Here is an 18,824-nt window from a genome sequence, read left to right as displayed (position 1 = left end):
TATGACTAAAGTAACAAAGAAAAAAGAAAAGAGACTTTAGTATCGGCACTTTGGAGCTTAATCAAGGTATTAACTAACTCGATTTTTATAATTTCTACTTTGAGATCATTGCTTCGAGTACTACCAAACCCATGCTTGAATTTTTTATTTTGTTGAATATTTTGAGTTATGTCATGATGAGAGCTTGTGGTTTTTTGTTTTGATGATGAATATGAAAGATTGTTTAGATTAACATGTTTTGTATGGAGTTTTTGATGATTTGAGTAATTAGGACTAAATTGCAAAAAATATAATTGAGGGGCTAAATTGTGAAATAAATGAAATATATGGATTTGTTTGAGAGTGGGTAAAATTCAGGTCAACATGGTATGTTGAAATTTTGTGTATTTTGTGCTTTGTGCAATAGGGACTAAATTGTAAAAAGTGTAAATGTTAGGGGTAAAATGATAATTTCCCATTTATGTGTTTTGGACTAAATTGAATGAAATTATATTGAATTAATTTATTTTGAATACATTTAGATCAAGAACCAAAGAAATCGGATTGGATCGAAGGAAAAACTAAAATTGTCAATTAATCGTCTCGTTTCGATTGCCGTTGTCCGAGGTAAGTTTATAAGCAAATAAACATAGTTATTTTTTCAATAAAAATAAGTTACATGTGCTGAATTGATACATTGGAGAATCTATAAATGATAGCCAAATATGTGTACACTTAGGAACTATGTTTATGATTTGATTCGACCAAGATTCGACGTCCGAAAAGCCCAGTATGAACCTTAGGAATAGCTAGGATACATATGTCATGACATAGGATTTTCGATATGTGCTCTCGTGTAAGACCACGTCTAGGAAGTTGGCATTGATATGTGATTTCGAGTAAGACCATGTCTAGGACATCGGCATCGTAATTGTGATTCGTGTAAGACCCTGTCTGGGACAGTGGCATCGACATGTGATTACATGTAAGACCACGTCTGGGACGTTGGCATTGTATGATATGTGTTATAATCTGAGTATCTTTTTTAATTTCGAATGGTTCAACGGGAAAGGATAAGTTACGAATGAATGTGGAAACAAGTTAAAGTGAACAGGTATGTGACAATTTATTACCTTTTCAGATATAAGGTAAGTTGATTATTTGATATGTGATACAAGTTATATATGATGTTAATGGTAGAGGTTGTGTATCTGAAAATCTATATGTGGATTAATGTACAAGTATGTTATATTAATGTTTGATTTTGAGCTTATATTGGCCTAATGTTACATGAAGAATAAATTGAAATGTGGAATTCATATTGATATTAAATGATTTATGTGCATTCGATTAGTACGTAGTTGAAATGTGAACCTTAGAACATGTTTATAGGGAAGTATATATATATTCGGCAAATAAGGTCTATGTGATATTAAACATGTTAATGAAGCAATATGTGTTTGGAAATGTTATAATTTTTGTATAGATAATGTTGGTAATTAAATTTCATAAGTATGACTTGGTTATGCCATAATAAATTATCAATGCCATTGAGATAATATTTGAATTAAGAATTGAGCTATGAATGAAGTGAATGAAACCATAATTTTAAGTATATGATTGGTCATATCCGGTTTAATGATATATATATGTATGATATGGAAATGTGAATTTCATACTCATGCCAAAGTTTATATGTGCATTTTTTATATGTAATTGAATGTGAAATTATAACTAAGGAAATGTGAATTGTATAAATGTATTATGATAGTATGTATTTGATCAAGTGAAATTTTATTGTTATTGAATATGAAAGATGATTTTGGACAAAGAACGAATGCATGTTTGGATAAAACTTAATTCATGTTTAGTTATATGTGGATATTTGAATTTACAAGTATGGTTTGGTTATGTCTTATTAAATTATTATTGTTATTGAGTTAATATTTGCTTATGACTTATTAAGCTAAGATAGCTTATTGTGTGTGTGTATTTTAGTTTTATTATAGATTTTGGAGACTAGTTGCAGGCTCGGGGATCTTCAGCAAAGTCTATCACACTATCGACTGCCTTCGGTACTTTTAAAAGTTGAATTAGAAACCTATGGCATGTATAGACTATACTACTTTTCGAATATGGTTGAAGTTGTATATATATGTATAAGCCATGCGAAAATGGCTTGTCCATTTTGTTAATCTTGGAATTTATGCTTGGCTTGATGATTATGTTTGGCTGTGGTTTTGGTTGATTTGGTTTTGGTTTGGTATATATAAGTATGGCTATGTTTGATATTTTACTCATGAGTTTATTGATTCAAATATGTTTTGTATTTGGTTTTATTGAGAAATGGGAATTTGTGCATAACTTTGGTTTTATAATGATAGGTATAAAATTTGATTCATAGCGTACTTTCATTGAATAGCTGAATATAAAATGACTTAATATGGTATTGTGATTTGGAAAAAGTATAATTCCTATATATATTTTAAAGCATATAAATTTAACTTGTTTATATTCGACAATTGTATTTGGATTTTGACCATTGAATAGTAAATTTGGATGCTTTGTTGTGTGTTTCAAATTATGTTAGTTTATTATAGAGATATATGTTTAAGACATTATATTTATATATAATGAATGTGTTAGCTTTTAAAATTCTTTCATTAAGTAAAGAAATGGATAAGAATTATGTTGGTAAATTAATCACGATTTGTTATTTATATATATTTACATATAAGTATATGAAGTGATGGGTTGATTTATATATAATGGTATGTGCGTAGTTGAATATGTATTTGTTGAATTGGTCTTGAATATGAAGTTTGTTATATTGCAAATACATAGTTGTATTGTTCTTAATGTGATATGAAATTTTTGGATAATGTTTGGAATTAGTTCTATGTAAGAATATACGCTTGTAAAGAGATTTAGTAAGTTAAAAGTTGACACTGAAATATGCATTACTATATTCGACCGATGTTTGTAAAGTGACTAAATGAATAGTACTTTAAGTTATAAGGAATTAAGTTTGTTATTTTCTAAATGGTGCCAAATAGAACTTGCCAAAAATGAGATGTATTTGAATATCTTTATTTATTATGTCTTATATATGTGTTTATAGATTGTAATATTATATTATATTTATGGTATGAACAAATGCAATGAGATAAAATGATATGTTCACTGCTTATTGCTTATGAATTATAAATCTATTTATGTGTTTAGAAAGTACCGCAATATGATTTGCAAAGAGATTAATTTAGTTTTATTTATATTAATAATTATCTGTTTTAAGAGTTTCAATAAAATTATGCATATGTTTATTTGAAAGTTCTGCTTCGTCTAGTAATACCTCGTAACACCTTTTTGGCGATAGATAGGGGTTAGGGGTGTTACATGGGGCAACTCAGAGAGTTACACCGCCTGGCACACGGGTGTGTGAAGTGGCCGTGTGACCCTACTTAGAGAGTTACATGGGTGAGGACATGGGCTGGGACACGACCGTGTGTCCTTAGTTCGAAGGTTACATGGCCTGAGACACGAGCGTGTGTCTCACCCGTGTGAGGCACACGGATGTGTGACCCTTGTTTCCAAAATTATGTGAATTTTTCCTAGGCTTTTCAAATGATTTTAAATTGGTCCCGAGTTGTTTCTAATGTATGTTTAGGGCCTTAAGGGCTCGATTTAGGGACAATATTTGCATGTATGATTGGTTTATTATATGTTTATGTTATCGGATGAAATTAAGTATATATGTTTTGATTGTACGGTACTGCTCAGTAACCATAATCCAGTGATAGAAACAAGTTAGGGGTGTTCCAATTCCAATACCCAACTCATTAGATGCTATGAATAAATCGTAATTTTCAACTATGATGGATATGTGGAAATTCATGCACAACAAACAACAAGCTTACTAGAGATATGCAAAAATTAGAGATGATTCCACATGAAATAATTTTAAGAATATCTCTAACACTTTTGTTCCTGAGTTCCCTGATCATATGTTTGAAACATGACAAGAGGAGATTGTGGGATCAAGTGCGACAAATAAGAGAAAAGGAAAAAGACATGGAGGATGAGATGAATAAAAAAGGGGAAATTTCTTTTTCTTAGCATTTATTTATTTTTAGGTATTTATATTTCTCTCATAGTTAGTATTTTTCTTTCACGCAATAAAAAGTGCAAACTTGAATAAAATAAGCTCAATGCCTCTTCTTTAAGAAAAAGTAAAGTAATGTGGTAATATGAATGAACATGGCTAGGATTGGATTGTTGAGAAAGACTTGGTACTTAAGTAATCTTCATGACTCACCTCTCTTTATTGTTATCCTACCTGGTGTTCAGTTCTCATTCATTACTTTACTTACGCAATGAGGCCATTTCTTCTTTTTAAAGAGGGTGTAAGGAAATATTAGCATGAATTTTAAAGTTTGTTTCAATGCTTTCATATGAGTATGCTGGAATAAAATGATGTTTAGAGAAAAATTTTGTTCATAAGTTAACTCAAATACAAGTATAATTTCTGATTTTATCTGATTTTTTAGTGATATACCAAGTTATGGAATGCTTGTATGTTCTTAGGTCTTATGTAGCCTTTTTCCATGAAAATGAACTTCTTTTGAAATAGACATGCATGAAGGTTTAAGTCCTTAGAATTGACTTAGTATATTTCTTGAGGTGAAATCCTAGGAGGATAAGAATCTAAACATGATTTAGGCACATTTTCTTTTGAATATTTGAGCCTTTCAAGCCTACCATATGAATTTGACCCTTGAAACCTTAATTTGAGACTTAAAGCCTATTTTATTGCTATTTACCTACATCATAAGCCATGCTACCATCTTTTTAAAATTTTATCTTATTTTTGCAACTATTTTAACTATACTTGTCTTGGTGAGAAAAGATCGAGGAAAAATTCAAAAAATGTACATGTTATTCGTATGTTCGAAAAAAAGAAGCTCTATTCAAATGTCAAGCAAAAAGAGAAAAAAATAAATACTTAAAGTATTGAGAAATTGTGACACCCCTAAAGTGACCCTAGTCGGAAAGCGGTCTCGGGACCGCTAGACCGAGTCACCAAATTATTTGAATGTGATAATTATTGCCTAAAATATGTGAATATAAATGTGTGAAAGTTTTAAGCTTCGATTTAGTTAATTGCATGTGAATTTAGTTGATAGGACTTATGAGAGAAAATTTAGAAATGTGCTAGGCAAATGCAAGTGGCCTAATAGTGCATGTAATCAAAGGGGTGGACTTGCATGTCAATTTCCCCCCATTTAAGTACTAGTGGCCGGCCATGACAAGGGATGATGGGCAAAACATGTTGTGTTAATGGAAAAATAAAATAAGAAGCATGGGCAAAACATGTCATGAAACATGTTGTGTTAATGGAAGAATAAAATAAGAAGCATGGGCAATAAACTAATAAGAAATTGAAGGAAGAAAACAAAGAGAAAAAAATGTGTTCATCATTCTCATGCATGACAAAAAAAAAAGAAGAGAAAGGCTCTCATGTTGTTCTTGGCCGAATAGGAGAAAGAAAAAGAAGGAAAAAGAGCTTTGAGGAAATCGGCTATGGTGGTTTGATAGACTACGGTATGTTTGATGATGTTCCATGAGATGCATGCATGTTTTAGTAGTTAGCTTGAGTTCTAAATAGCCCATGGTTCAAATCTTTACTATGTCATGGAGATGATATTCGGCCAAGGTGGATTGGTGTTGATATCATTTGCATGCTAAAAGTGAAGCTTTGTAATGGTGCATGTGATGGTGGATTGATGATTCTTGAATCTTCTTTTTAGCATTTTTGAGTGAGACATTAAGTTCTTTGTTTAACCATGACCAAAAATTGAAATGGTATGGTGTTGTGATGCAATCGGCCCCAACATAGACTTGTATGTTCGGCCACATGAATAAGTACATAAGTTATGTGTATATTCGGCCATAAGCTAGCAAAATGAGACTTTAATGAGTTAAATTTGTTTGAATTAAGCTCAAGAGCAAAGGGGAACTAAATCCGATAAAGGGAAGGAAAAAGTGGTCGAATAGCCGCCGAAATCGTTCGACAACATCCGAGGTAAGTTTTAAGTGTTTAAACGTTGAGTAAATTCAATTATAATAGGACATGATGAGTTGATTTAATAAGATATGATGTGGCCATGATATGTTCTAAGCTCAAATGGTAAGTTCTTAAGTGTTTGAGCTTGGGAATTTAAGGGAAATTTGAAATAGTCTGCTTAGGACAGCAGCAGTAACGTGAATTTAGAAAATCACCATAAATTTATGGATTTGAATTAGAGGCTGAATGAGACATGAAATTAAAGCCTAATGAGTCTAGTTTCTTATAAAATAAACTGTGTAAGCAAAGGAATTTCCGATATTGAGATACTTAAAGTTGTGTGAGACAGCGCAGAATGACACTGTAATCCTCTGTTCTGTATTTAGAAAATCATTATAAATTGTACAAAAATGGTTATAAGATAAAATTTATATGCTTAGACTCCTTAATGAGTCTAGTTTCAAATGAAATCAAATAGAACACATTTTGAATTCTGTAAAATGAGAAATTTGATTCGTAGTGAAGAGTGGTCAGATTAGTCAAACAGTGAAACAGGGGAAATTTTAAGAAAAATCTGGTATTGATTGGCCAAACCTAAAATTCTGGAAATTTTATGGATGGAAGATATAGAAGTCTATATTCAGGAAAAATTAACGGAAAGTGATTTGGAGTTTTGTAGCTCCAGTTATAAATAATTTAGTGACTATTGCTCAGGAAAAACAGCTTGTGCTGAATTTGAGATTGTGTTGTAAACCTTGATAAACTTGTTTTAGTTGCTCATAAGCTATTCATTAAATCCATACGCGAATTCTAAATTGTGATATTGGAAAATGATAGATGTAGATTCAGCCAACACAGTGTGTATACGTGAAAGTATATGTGGTATGTGAAGTATATTTGGATAATTGTGATGTGAATACATGAAAATCTATATTTTGATTTAGGATTCTATGTGATAAGGCCTAATGGCCGATGTGATAAATGTGAAAGTGTATATATGTGATAAGGCCTAATGGCCGATGTGATGAATGTGAAAGTGTATATATATGTGATAAGGCCTAATGGCCGATGTGATGAATGTGAAAGTGTATATATATGTGATAAGGCCTAATGGCCGATGTGATGAATGTGAAAGTGTATATATGTGATAAGGCCTAATGGCCGATGTGATAAATGTGAAAGTGTATATATGTGATAAGGCCTAATAGCCGATGTGATGAATGTGAAAGTGTATATATATGTGATAAGGCCTAATGGTCGATGTGATGAATGTGAAAGTGTATATATGTGATAAGGCCTAATGGCCGATGTGATAAATGTGAAAGTGTATATATGTGATAAGGCCTAATAGCCGATGTGATGAATGTGAAAGTGTATATATATGTGATAAGGCCTAATGGCCGATGTGATGAATGTGAAAGTGTATATATGTGCTAAGGCCTAATGGCCGATGTGATAAATGTGAAAGTGTATATATGTGATAAGGCCTAATAGCCGATGTGATGAATGTGAAAGTGTATATATATGTGATAAGGCCTAATGGCCGATGTGATGAATGTGAAAGTGTATATATGTGATAAGGCCCAATGGCCGATGTGATGAATGTGAAAGTGTATATATGTGATAAGGCCTAATGGCCGATGTGATGAATGTGAAAGTGTATATATGTGACAGGGCCGAGTGGCCAACGTGATGGATGTGAAAGTGTATAAATGTGATAAGTCCCGAAGGGCATTTGTGTCAGTACTATATCCGGGTTAAAACCCCGCAGGCTTTATGCGAGAATATTATCATTGATTAATATCCGTAAGCTTCGTGCTCGTACTATATCCGAGCTCTAAATACCCGATGACTATGTGTGGGGATTTTGTCCGGGTAAGACCCGATAACTTCGTGTGGAGATTATGTCCGGGTAAGACTTCGTAATAAGAATTGCTTATAAATATATTCAATGCGAAAGGTTAAACAGGTATGTACTCCAAGTTTATATGTGAGCTTGATTTGCACTAAATCATAAGGTAGTTATGTGATGCATACGAGAGCAATCTATGAGACTATTCCTATGATTATGTGACATCGGATCAGTGTGAGAGGTTATGTGAAATCATACGATATATCTATGTCACATGAGCTCACTTTTATGTGAAAGTTTATCTGCCTATTGTATATGATGAGATGTGCATATTCGGTAAAGGGATGGTATGCCCGAAGGAAGAGTGAAATAAAAAATACGAACAACTATGTTATAATTTGATTGTTATCTGTTGACACTGCTTAAAACTTACTAAGCATTAAATGCTTACTCTGTTCTTTGAATCTCTGTTTTATAGATTTTGGTTCGTCAGCTATCGGACTCGGGATTTTTGGAAGTCGAAGTCTCCCACACTATCAAATCCCCCTTTTGGTACAATTTTGGTTGAACTTTGAAATGGCATGTATAGGACTACCCTTTTGTTGTTGGTCATGTACCCTTCGGTTTTGTGTAAATTTGGATAGCCATGCGAAAATGGCTTAAATATACTTTGATCATAGCATTATAATCGTTTTGTATGTTGTCCGTCGAGAGGTATGGAAATGTTGGTAACGGTTAGCCATGGGAAGGGTTATTCTTGATCACTTTTGGAATATGTATGACAAACTCTAGTTGATCCATGGAGGATCATGAAATAGGTAAAGTTTACCTTAAAAAAAACAGATGCTGGCAGCAGCAGTGATGTGGATGTGAAAAATCACTAAAAATAGTAGGAATGGAATTAAATAGTGAATAAATTATGTAGGTGAACCTTGATGAATCTATTTTCATAGGAAAGTAACGAAACGATCATATGGACAGTATGTTAAGAGATATTCAGGTTCTCGTGAGACAGGGCCAGAACGGTTTCTGGATTCCCTGTTCCGACTTTGGAAATTCATTATAAATTAACTAGAGATAATTAGGAGTCATGCCATATATGTATAGATTCCTCTCTGAGTCTAGTTTCTATAGAAACAAACAGCATCAGTATCGAAACTCTGTGCAGGGAGATATCCAAATCGTAATGCATGAAGGTGAGTGTAGTCGCACCCTGTAACAGGGGAGAATTTAACGAATAAACTGTACTAATTGGCCCGAACAAAAATTCTAGAAAAAAATATGTAGATGGGCATATGAGTTTAGTTTCAGGGAAAAATTACGAAACTGATTTTCGAGTTGTGAAACTCAAGATATGATTTTTAAGGTGACAGTGACGCAGTTAGCCAACTGCCTGGAAATTTTTAAAATGGACTGCAATAGTAAGCGAATTTAGTCTGTGAACCCCTCGTGTCCGACTCCGGTAACGGTCTCGGGTACGGGGTATTACAATTTTATTGGTATCATAGCTACGGTTTAGTCGATTCTAGGACTACCGTAATACGTTTGGGTCTAGCTATACATGCCATTATGTGAATATTTGATAGTGTGGTGATTTCTGACAATTGAAAATGTGTTTATTTATTGTAATGAATTCCGATCCCGATCGAGCTGTAGCAGATGGTATTGAGAGGACTGAGACATGCTTATGATGTGTCAATATTGAGAAGGGTATAACATAAGTAAGTTCTTGAGTAATAGAGCTTAAATTATGATTTGATTAGATCATGTTTTAAGCAAATCAAAATCATGCTCTTTGTGTGTGGCTATTGAGCCGAAATTGCAAGAGTGATAAGTGTCTTGTGTTTGAGTTTTGCTAATGAAAATGAAATACGAATGTGTCATGATTTATTGTTAAATGTGCATGGTTATTCGAATGATGTCCGGGCTAAGTCCCGAAGGCTTTGTGCTAAGTGACCATATCCGGACTAAGATCCGAAGGCATTTGTGCGAGTTACTAATTCCGGGCTAAACCCGAAGGCATTGGTGCGAGTTACTAAATCCGGGTTGAGTCCCGAAGGCATTTGTGCGAGTTACTATAACCGGGCTAAGTCCCGAAGAGCATTCATGCTAGTGATGTATCCGGGCTAAGTTCCGAAGAGCATTCGTGCTAGTGATGTATCCGGGCTAAGTCCCGAAGAGCATTCATGCTAGTGATGTGTCCGGGCTAAGTTCCGAAGAGCATTCGTGCTAGTGATATATCCGTGCTAAACCCCGAAGAGCATTCGTGCTGGTGTTATATCCGGGCTAGGTCCCGAAGAGCAATCATGCTGGTGACGTGTATTCGGGCCTTCGTGCCCAGTAGGCTTCGTGCCGGTAATTTGAGCAAAGTTTAAGTATTCATTACTATACGAATTCAAATTTAAATGAGATGATATGTTTAAAAGTGTACATACATGATGTTTATAGACTTGGTTAAGTCATTTTAATGTGTAATAATGAATGAATAAGAGCACTATGTGTGTGAATGATTAGAGGCACTGTGTGTGTGCGAATTCCTTTAATCGAGCACTATGAGTGCGAGATCGGTCAGTGGGCACTAAGTGTGTGAAGTGGAATTCATGTAAGACCTCGTCTGGGACGAAGGCATTGATTGAGATAGTGTGTAAGACCATGTCTGGGACATGGCATCGGCTCGATATGTGAGCATATGAAAGACCATATCTAGGATATGGCATTGTAAGAGCTATATGTGCTTAATGAGTATCCGTAATGATTTCGAATGATTCAACGGGTATCGTTAACAGTGATTAAATGTGCTAAATGAATTCAATGTTCAGGTATGTGGAAGTTGATTTTCTTTTGGAAATGAGTTAAGTTGAATATTGAGATGTGATAAAGTTATAAAGGATATTTATTGGGATGTTTGAGTATAGGTGTACTTTCGGTTAGGTTACAGCTTATACATGAATGAAAATGTGGGTTACAAATATGTGGGTTGATGATGTGAATTATACATGTTAATATGTGCTTAATATGTGTTTGAAATGCATTTGTAAATTAAATTAAGTGATTATTGCTTATGAAATCTATAATGAATTATAATTGCTATCGATGAGCTAATGTTTATATGAATATAATTCAATAAGAGGACGTTATCCTAAACTATGCATCGGTAGAAATTTTCGGGGACGAAAATCCCTAAAGGGGGGAAGAGTTGTGACACCCCTAAAGTGACCCTAGTCGGAAAGCGGTCTCGGGACCGCTAGACCGAGTCACCAAATTATTTGAATGTGATAATTATTGCCTAAAATATGTGAATATAAATGTGTGAAAGTTTTAAGCTTCGATTTAGTTAATTGCATGTGAATTTAGTTGATAGGACTTATGTGAGAAAATTTAGAAATGTGCTAGGCAAATGCAAGTGGCCTAATAGTGCATGTAATCAAAGGGGTGGACTTGCATGTCAATTTCCCCCATTTAAGTACTAGTGGCCGGCCATGACAAGGGATGATGGGCAAAACATGTTGTGTTAATGGAAAAATAAAATAAGAAGCAGGGGCAAAACATGTCATGAAACATGTTGTGTTAATGGAAGAATAAAATAAGAAGCATGGGCAATAAACTAATAAGAAATTGAAGGAAGAAAACAAAGAGAAAAAAATGTGTTCATCATTCTCATGCATGACAAAAAAAAAAAAGAAGAGAAAGGCTCTCATGTTGTTCTTGGCCGAATAGGAGAAAGAAAAAGAAGGAAAAAGAGCTTTGAGGAAATCGGCTATGGTGGTTTGATAGACTAAGGTATGTTTGATGATGTTCCATGAGATGCATGCATGTTTTAGTAGTTAGCTTGAGTTCTAAATAGCCCATGGTTCAAATCTTTACTATGTCATGGAGATGATATTCGGCCAAGGTGGATTGGTGTTGATATCATTTGCATGCTAAAAGTGAAGCTTTGTAATGGTGCATGTGATGGTGGATTGATGATTCTTGAATCTTCTTTTTAGATTTTTGAGTGAGACATTAAGTTCTTTGTTTAACCATGACCAAAAATTGAAATGGTATGGTGTTGTGATGCAATCGGCCCCGACATAGACTTGTATGTTCAGCCACATGAATAAGTACATAAGTTATGTGTATATTCGGCCATAAGCTAGCAAAATGAGACTTTAATAAGTTAAATTTGTTTGAATTAAGCTCAAGAGCAAAGGGGAACTAAATCCGATAAAGGGAAGGAAAAAGTGGTCGAATAGCCGCCGAAATCGTTCGACAACATCCGAGGTAAGTTTTAAGTGTTTAAACGTTGAGTAAATTCAATTATAATAGGACATGATGAGTTGATTTAATAAGATATGATGTGGCCATGATATGTTCTAAGCTCAAATGGTAAGTTCTTAAGTGTTTGAGCTTGGGAATTTAAGGGAAATTTGAAATAGTCTGCTTAGGACAGCAGCAGTAACGTGACTTTAGAAAATCGCCATCAATTTATGGATTTGAATTAGAGGCTGAATGAGACATGAAATTAAAGCTTAATGAGTCTAGTTTCTTATAAAAGAAACTGTGTAAGCAAAGGAATTTCCGATAATGAGATACTTAAAGTTGTGTGAGATAGCGCAGAATGACACTGTAATCATCTGTTCTGTTCTTAGAAAATTATTATAAATTGTACAAAAATGGTTATAAGATAAAATTTATATGCTTAGACTCCTTAATGAGTCTAGTTTCAAATGAAATCAAATAAAACACATTTTGACTTCTGTAAAATGAGAACTTTGATTCGTAGTGAAGAGTGGTTAGATTAGTCAAACAGTGAAACAGGGGAAACTTTAAGAAAAATCTGGTATTGATTGGCCAAACCTAAAATTCTTGAAATTTTATGGATGGAAGATATACGAGTCTATATTCAGGAAAAATTTAGCGGAAAGTGATTTGGAGTTTTGTAGCTTCAGTTATAAATAATTTAGTGACTATTGCTCAGGAAAAACAGCTTGTGCTGAATTTAAGATTGTGTTGTAAACCTTGATAAACTTGTTTTAGTTGCTCATAAGCTATTGATTAAACCCATACGTGAATTCTAAATTGTGATATTGGAAAATGATAGATGTAGATTCAGCCAAGACAGTGTGTATACGTGAAAGTATATGTGGTATGTGAAGTATATTTGGATAATTGTGATGTGAATACATGAAAATCTATATTTTGATTTAGGATTCTATGTGATAAGGCCTAATGGCCGATGTGATAAATGTGAAAGTGTATATATGTGATAAGGCCTAATAGCCGATGTGATGAATGTGAAAGTGTATATATATGTGATAAGGCCTAATGGCCGATGTGATGAATGTGAAAGTGTATATATATGTGATAAGGCCTAATGGCCGATGTGATGAATGTGAAAGTGTATATATGTGATAAGGCCTAATGGCCGATGTGATGAATGTGAAAGTGTATATATGTGATAAGGCCTAATGGCCGATGTGATAAATGTGAAAGTGTATATATGTGATAAGGCCTAATATCCGATGTGATGAATCTGAAAGTGTATATATATGTGATAAGGCCTAATGGCCGATGTGATGAATGTGAAAGTGTATATATGTGATAAGGCCTAATGGCTGATGTGATGAATATGAAAGTGTATATATGTCATAAGGCCTAATAGCCGATGTGATGAATGTGAAAGTGTATATATGTGATAAGGCCTAATGGCCGATGTGATGAATGTGAAAGTGTATATATGTGATAAGGCCTAATGGCCGATGTGATGAATGTGAAAGTGTATATATGTGATAAGGCCTAATGGCCGATGTGATGAATGTGAAAGTGTATATATGTGACAGGGCCGAGTGGCCAACGTGATGGATGTGAAAGTGTATAAATGTGATAAATCCCGAAGGGCATTTGTGTCAGTACTATATCCGGGTTAAAACCCCGCAGGCTTTATGCGAGAATATTATCACTGATTAATGTTCGTAAGCTTCGTGCTCGTACTATATCCGAGCTCTAAAGACCCGATGACTATGTGTGGGGATTTTGTCCGGGTAAGACCCGATAACTTCGTGTGGAGTTTATGTCCGGGTAAGACTTCGTAATAAGAATTGCTTATAAATATATTCAATGCGAAAGGTTAAACAGGTATGTACTCCAAGTTTATATGTGAGCTTGATTTGCACTAAATCATAAGGTAGTTATGTGATGCATACGAGAGCAATCTATGAGACTATTCCTATGATTATGTGACATCGGATCAGTGTGAGAGGTTATGTGAAATCATACGATATATCTATGTCACATGAGCTCACTTTTATGTGAAAGTTTATCTGCCTATTGTATATGATGAGATGTGCATATTCGGTAAAGGGATGGTATGCCCGAAGGAAGAGTGAAATAAAAAATATGAACAACTATGTTATAATTTGATTGTTATCTGTTGACACTGCTTAAAACTTACTAAGCATTAAATGCTTACTCCGTTCTTTGAATCTCTGTTTTATAGATTTTGGTTCGTCAGCTATCGGACTCGGGATTTTTGGAAGTCGAAGTCTCCCACACTATCAAAGCCCCATTTTGCTACAATTTTGGTTGAACTTTGAAATGGCATGTATAGGACTACCCTTTTGTTGTTGGTCATGTACCCTTCGGTTTTGTGTAAATTTAGATAGCCATGCGAAAATGTCTTAAATATACTTTGATCATAGCATTATAATCGTTTTGTATGTTGTCCGTCGAGAGGTATGGAAATGTTGGTAACGGTTAGCCATGGGAAGGGTTATTCTTGATCACTTTTGGAATATGTATGACAAACTCTAGTTGATCCATGGAGGATCATGAAATAGGTAAAGTTTACCTTAAAAAAAAATAGATGCTGGCAGCAGCAGTGATGTGGATGTGAAAAATCACTAAAAATAGTAGGAATGGAATTAAATAGTGAATAAATTATGTAAGCTGACCTTGATGAATCTATTTTCATAGGAAAGTAACGAAACGATCATATGGACAATATGTTAAGAGATATTCAGGTTCTCGTGAGACAGGGCCAGAACGGTTACTGGATTCCCTGTTACGACTTTGGAAATTCATTATAAATTAACTAGAGATAATTAGGAGTCATGTCATATATTTATAGATTCCTCTCTGAGTCTAGGTTCTATAGAAACAAACGGCATCAGTATTGAAACTCTGTGCAGGGAGATATCCAAATCGTAATGCATGAAGGTCAGTGTAGTCGCACCCTGTAACAGGGGATAATTTAACGAATAAAATGTACTAATTGGACTGATAAAAAATTCTAGAAAAAAATATGTAGATGGGTATATGAGTTTAGTTTCAGGGAAAAATTACAAAACTTATTTTCGAGTTGTGAAACTCAAGATATGATTTTTAAGGTGACAGTGACGCAGTTAGCCAACTGCCTGGAAATTTTTAAAATGGACTGCGATAGTAAGCGAATTTAGTCTGTGAACCCCTCGTGTCCGACTCCGGTAACGGTCTCGGGTACGGGGTGTTACAGAAATATTTGGCATATGCTTCAAAAATTTGTTTGGGGAGTGAAGAACCCATTGGTAGGAATGATGTACCTCGAAAAGATCTAAGGAAAAGTTAGGGTTAAGATTACTGAACCTAAAAATTCATAACTCTTTATCCCTACCTTAAGCCTAGCCCCATTATAACCTTATAAAAGACTTATTGATTTGGATGATTATGCCAACTATATTAGTGGAGAGGAATTGCAAAGTTCAACATATGAGGACCACTAATTAGACCTTGTGATTGCATTGTTTGATTCATAAGGAAACTTTGATCAAATGGTGAATGTTATGTATGATCTTGAAAAACATGCACTCTATGACTTATGTTAGCATTTTTCCACACTTAGATTAAAATTTTGAAATAATGTTTGCATATGAGTGACTTATCAATACTTAGATTAAAATTTTGAAATAATGTTTGCATATGAGTGACTTATCAATAAAAGGAGTCTGTAAGTATGATTTGGTTGATGCATGGTTATATGCAAAGTTTGTGAACTCTGAAGGTGTGTAAACCAAATCACATGGCTATACACAACCAAAACATACATCATTTACAAGCCAAATCAATTGGCTAAATACATTACCAACATATAGGCCATATTAACTACAACACCTATATATGCCATATAACCAAGTACACAAGTTCAAAAGTACCAAAACAATGGTTGGATAGTGTGATGAGATCTCCGACAACTCCCAATCCGAGCAAGCTTTGTTATCACTATAAAACATGGAAAAGTAAACAGAGTAAGCTATAAATTTTAGTAAGCTCGTATGACTAATAAGTACAACTTACCATTCATGCACAATTTAAGTAATCTAAACATAATATACTTCAATGCAACTTAATCACAAGACTAATATATATTCATCCACATAGTAAATCATGAAACTCACAAATCTCATAGATTCAATGCTTATATCGTTTATGTACATACCTGCACTGATACGTATCAATCCCTTACCCTTTCATATCATTAATATACCCATTGAACCATTTGGAATAATATCACATACTCGGAAATCTCGCACCCTAAGTGCCAATACATAGTCGAAATCATCTCAATCTCATATCTCATATGCAAATGCTCATCTCTAGCTATCACCGGGTCTGCTCACACAAGCTGATGGTCATGATGTAGCCACACGGTGCTGCTCACACAAGCTGATGAGTATCCGCAACACATGCTGGAAAACTCAGCCACTGGTAGAATGTACGGACCATCACCCAAAACACAATAACCCCTAATGAGATGTCATTTGTATCCTATCTATTCCTAAGGTTCAACCGAGATTTATACATTGCTGATAACTTGTCGAAAATTCCATAGTGTCATATCATCACAATTTTATCAATTAAGTATCCAAACACGTATAATTTAATGCTTATTAAACATACGAACTTACCTCGATCACAAAAAAAAAGATGGAATATGATCAACAAATCCAATACATTATTTTTCCCCCGATCTAGATTCGTACGTTGCTTCTCTTAATCTATATAATCAAATTTAACTCATTCAAAATACATTCTATTCATTTTAATCCAAAATTCATATTATGACAATTTTACACTTTTACCCCTTACATTTTAACATCTTTATGCAAATTAATGCAATTGAGTCCACACCCATGATAGCCGAATTTCATCTATGCTCATAGCAACCCACACATTTCATTATTTCACACATTTACCACATAATTTTCACATTTCTCAATTTAATCCCTAATTAAAAATTTTATCAAAAATCACTTAACAAATGTTATTTATCTAACAACAACCATTCATTTTCTATCATCTAACATCAAAATACATACATATTCATCAATGGTAAAATCCTAGACTTTTAACAGCTTCACAAATTAGTCCCTGGGCTAGATAGATTAAGTTACAATGACTCCAAAAATATAGAAATCATTAAAAACGGGAGGAAACACACTTACATGCAATGGACCAAATGCTTGGTTGTTCAAAAATGGTGATTTTTCTCCTTTAGGTTCAGCTAGAAGAAGATGGACAAGAAAATTGTTTTATTTTATTTATTTTACTATGTTTATTTGTTAATTTACTTAAATAACCTTTAATTAAAATTATTACTTAAGGACCTCTACTTTAAAGTTCTATAGCTATTAGACACCTTTAGCTATTAGAACACAACTTTTACACTTTACTTGATTTAGTCCCTTTTTTTATCAAATTAAGCATACAAATGATTAAATTTCTTAACAAAATTTTCATATGACTCAACTAACATGTTGTAGACACTAAAATAATAATAAAATAAATATTTTGATCTTGGATTTGTGGTCCTGAAACTACTATTCCAACTTTTTCGAAAACGGGTTGTTACAATTTTCTACCATCAAACATCAAAAAACATACACATTCATCAATGGTAAAACCCTTGACTTTTAACAGTTTCACAAATTAGTCTCTGGGCTAACTAGATTAAGCTACGAAGACTCCAAAAACATAAAAATCATTAAAAACCTAGCAAAATTGCACTTACATGCACAAGGAGAAAGATGGTTGAATGTTTAAGCTTGGCTATGGCTTCCTTATGCCCTAATTTCGGTGGTCATTCTTCATTTAGGAAGATGATACTTCCTTTTTCTATTTTTTAATTAAGTTATTTTATTGATTTACATTTTTAACCTTATTAATTAACAACCAAATCACTTAATTTAATGCCTATATTTGTCCACTAATTATATTAATGGTATAATTACCATTTAAGGAATTCTACTTTAAGGTTCCATAGCTATTAGACACTTTTAGCTAATAGAACTCAACTTTTACACTTTACGCGATTTAGTCCTTTTTGTCAAATTAAGCATGCAAACGATTTAATTTCTTAACGAAATTTTCATACAGCCATACTATCATGCTATAAACCTCAAAATAATAATAAAATAAATATTTTGACCTCAGATTTGTGGTCCTGAAATCACTATTTTGATTTGACTAAAAACGAGCTGTTATACACGCCGGGTTGGACTCTTAAAAGGTAAACAAAAAAAAAATTCAATATTGTTTTCTCCACACAAAACTTGAACCCCAGATGTCTTACTTAAGGGATATTGAGTTCTTTACTAATCAATCCGACAAGCATTAGGTTGTATGAAACTTTTTTAAAATATAAAAAAATTCATGTATTTTAGTCTTTTTCCAACCTTTTTTTATTATGGTATAATCACACGTGTCCTCATTCATTTTATGCTTTAAGTCTTGGTCAAGCCAAGTGTAACGCCTCAAAAAATTTATTTATGTTTTTGTAAAATTTGACAGAAATATCTGTCTACTTTAGTGGTTAAGTGTTCTGGGTGTGTCCGAGAGGTCTTGGGTTCAAGTCTCTTCTTTGCCAAATTTTGTTATTTTTCTTATCTAAGCCTTACTCTTGTTGGAAGGGCTTATATA

This window comes from Gossypium hirsutum, chromosome A07, assembly GCF_007990345.1.
Source record: "Gossypium hirsutum isolate 1008001.06 chromosome A07, Gossypium_hirsutum_v2.1, whole genome shotgun sequence".
Classification (NCBI taxonomy): Eukaryota; Viridiplantae; Streptophyta; class Magnoliopsida; order Malvales; family Malvaceae; genus Gossypium; species Gossypium hirsutum.
Note: the sequence above shows the minus strand (reverse complement) of the source record.